The sequence below is a fragment of the Eschscholzia californica genome, unplaced genomic scaffold, assembly GCF_041429995.1.
Source record: "Eschscholzia californica isolate CP2 unplaced genomic scaffold, dmEscCali1.0.p SCAF_5, whole genome shotgun sequence".
In the NCBI taxonomy this organism is placed as follows: Eukaryota; Viridiplantae; Streptophyta; class Magnoliopsida; order Ranunculales; family Papaveraceae; genus Eschscholzia; species Eschscholzia californica.
Window position 1 is genome coordinate 25,331,851 of NW_028238472.1, and position 3,641 is coordinate 25,335,491.

The window sequence follows — 3,641 nt, forward strand, 5'->3', positions numbered from 1 at the left end:
GTTTTCTCTCTCTCTTAACTTCCTTTTTCAATTTTTTTTCGTTGTTATAGGGGTAGTCGTTGGAGCATGAAAAGTTCATTTCTTTTGATTTGCATTTTGAGCATCTAAATTTGGTTAGCTTTTTTATTTGATATAGGACGGTTATTAGTTCACTGATATTTACTTTTTAGTGGCTTTAGAGATTGTTCTGATGCCGATCTTATCATGACTATATGCAGGATAAAATCTACATCCGGATGAACTTGCTTGCTTGCTAAGCTGGTGGCTTAAACCAGCAACAGTTTACTAATCTGATTTTTCTTCAGGTTAAAGCACATTTATAATCATTCTATTGTGTCTTATACAGGAAGATTGGGTTCTTTTCTTTTGTCTAAAGGGGGTTGTCTAGTTTTTTTTCCTTCCGTTTCTTTGCTTTTCTTCTCTGTTAAAGGATGGTCTCTTTGAAAAATAGGTAACCTTGTTTCCATTTTCTTTCCCAGGCATGTTTGTGACGGAATAGCTATTCCTCTTCCTCCTGTGTTTCCATGGTGAAGAGGTGGCTTTTTAATCTAGCTGCATTTTTTTATTTTTGTCGCCTTTATTGTAGTTATAAGTATATATTTACTTTGCTGTTTGGTAGGAGGAAGGGGTCAGCTATATGAGGATTTAATTGGGATGTAGCTGAAGGGGTGTTTGTTAACTTGCTTCTTTGACTTTTATCCTTCTGGAGGAAATGAGGAATAATAGTTGGCACATGCAATTCATTTGTTTCTTTCCAGGGATCTTCGAATTTGACTGACTCCAACGAGATATAAGGAATCTTACTATATTTCATTCTCCAACATTGTGCAGTCCTCCATTGTGTTGAGACATTTTCTTAGAACAAAATTTTCTGCCTGGAATTACCGGGTTTGAGAGTGCTAGCCACCGTTTGCCCTGTTGGGACTATCTTTCCCGGTAGACACTGTGCTAGTGTGCTCTTCTTTTCTTCTTCCAAGCGGGCGTATTTCTCCGTCTTCTGAATCAGCTCTTCAAAGTGGAGTTACTCCAAACTGTAAATATAACCACACAGTAAAATTTCATGATCATTGACACATTTGTTTTTCTGTATATGACAGGATAATGCAGGTCTCTAGGGTTTAAAAGAGTAGAAACCGGAAATCCCTGAGTCCTGCACAGTGGACAAAGAAGAGCAAGAGAACAGGTATGACATGTAATGTAATGTAATTGTCAAAACATGTTTAATTTTCTAAAAAATTAACTTCTTAGGTATGTATCTTTTATATTTAGTTTGTTTTCTCAGCTGAGGTCTAAGAAATGCTTGTTGGGTGGAGATCAAGACAGGTGCGGATGACGTTCTTGAATGCCTAATCAGTAAGAAATAGTAGAGTTTTCAGGAAGTACCGTCACAAATTCTGTCGATCCTGCATCAGATTTCAGGAAGGCCTAATTTACTAATGTATGTTCATGTAATTTGACATGCCAATTCCATTAGTAGGTGATAGTTCAGGATGTGTAGTATCTGCCTTTTAGGTTATATAAGCCTCAACCATGTATTTTTACTTGTGTTAGTTTGGGGTAATTGCTGCCTAATTATGTGTTTTCCACTTGAAGAGACTAAACTATCATAGCGCCTCAAGACCATGAAAAGTTGAGTATGATAACTGGAGAGAAAAATAATGGCACACATATTGCCTGATGATGCTTGTTTGAATCATGATCAGCAAGTAGTTATTATATGACCTATATAGTTCGATGAAATAATGAGAAAGTTCCCTGAGCATTTGCATCTCTCAACATGTATAAAGTGTTTACGCATTTTGTTCACCAGATGTACCTCGTGTCAAAAGTGTATCTACGAGTTCTAAAAAGTTGGATGACTGAAGCATGATTTATTATGGGACCCGGTGATTGAGAGAGTAAACAGGAAATTGGCCATGTGGAAAGGTTCGGTTCTCTCCCGAGGTGGGAAGGTGACTCTTATTAAGTCGGTACTCCAAGCTCTACCAACATACTACCTCTCACTTTTTTCCATCCCCTCCGGAGTACTAAAGGTTATTGATACTAAGATGAACAATTTCCTATGGAATGGGAAGTCGGAGAGTAAGAGAATGCATTGGGTGGCATGGAAATACGTTAACACTTCTAAAGGTAAAGGTGGTCTCGGTGTAAAGAAGCTGAAGGTTATGAATCAAGCTCTGCTATCTAAATGGATTTGGAGGTTCGACCAAGAAGCCGGAAAATTGTGGAGAGAGGTGGTGGGGGATAAGTATGGTGAAGACCCGGAGCAATGGGCTGTTAGGGTACGTAATTCATCTTTCGGTTGTGGCGTGTGGAAAGGAATCCAAGGCTTCCTTGCCAAGTATCGAAGCTTAACCAGGTGGGAAGTAGGTGACGGGAGGAAGATTAAATTCTGGTCTGATGTATGGTTGGGTCCTACTAGTCTTATGGTTCAGTTTCCTTTGATTTATGCTATAGCTTCAGACAAGAAGGTATTGGTGCAGAACATGTTCAATCAGGAGACCCAAGTTTGGGAAGTCAATGTGAGAAGGGCACTAAATGACTGGGAAATCAACTCGTACTTGGTTTTTCTTGAGACCTTACAGGCAGTCACCCTAGGCAATGAGGAAGACAAAAGAGTGTGGAACCATGACGCAAAGGAATCGCTTTCGGTCAAACAGTGCTATGGATTACTGGATGGAGGTGACCAAATCATAGCTCCAACCTTAGTAAAAGTACTAAGGAGGGTGGCAGCCCCTCCAAGAGTTGGATTTATGCTTTGGGCCACCTTACTAGATAGGTTGCCGACGGTGGACAAGCTAAAACGCAGAGGTTTCCAGTTGGTAAATCGATGTATTCTATGCAAAAAGGAGGAGGAATCAAGAGACCACCTATTCCTCCATTGTAAGATATCCAGTGGGATCTGGTCCTATTTCCTATCGACATGCAAGATAACATGGTGTATGCCCTCAACAGTCCCTCAACTGTTCGAACAATGGCACTCCATCCCGAAGCCTAAGTTAAGGAAAGAGATCTGGAGTATTATCCCAGTGGCTATTGTGTGGAGCATATGGAAGGACCGGAATAGCAAAATATTCAAGGAGGCTAATGAGAACACGAGCCTAGACGTGGATGATGTTAAGTCGATTATATGTATGTGGGCGAAGGGAATCCCAAAGTTTAGGCACTCGTCTTATGTCGATATAGTCTGTAATTGGGAGGCGTGGATATCGTGAAGAATCCATCTTAGCCTCACTCTTTTCTTTCCTGTTTTCTCTTTATTCTTTGTTGCTGCCGTTTGTATAGTTCCCTTTTCTATATATTCAATCAAATCTTCAAAAAAAAAAAAGCATGATTTATGGAATTTGAAGTAGTTCCGTGGACATCGTAATATTAATTATCAACATTGAAATATGAAATGTGAAGTAATCCTGTAAAGTGTTTTTAACTGTGTTAGTTTTAGCTGCATTGTATATTTCCCTTGTATAGAAGTTCAAGTTTTGTAACCTGTTATGCTTGAAAAGATTAATTACCTGGTAGGCCAATTTTTGTTGGAAAATAAACTTCTGTACTATTCCTGTCTTTCTAGGCTTGTTTCTGACGTCTATATTTGTTGTTATGTCGTAAGTTGACTCTCCTTCGGTCACTGTGGTTTCGGTGCT

General features: G+C 39.3%; 1 long non-coding RNA gene across 1 annotated transcript; it reads left to right on the top strand.

Moving 5' to 3' along the window:
• The first annotated feature begins 212 nt into the window (after positions 1–212).
• LOC147537961 (uncharacterized) lies at positions 213–1,419 on the top strand. Its single transcript, XR_015226105.1, has 3 exons — positions 213–527; positions 620–1,183; positions 1,283–1,419. It is a non-coding gene; the product is annotated as an uncharacterized LOC147537961 (long non-coding RNA).
• The last annotated feature ends 2,222 nt before the right edge of the window (positions 1,420–3,641 follow it).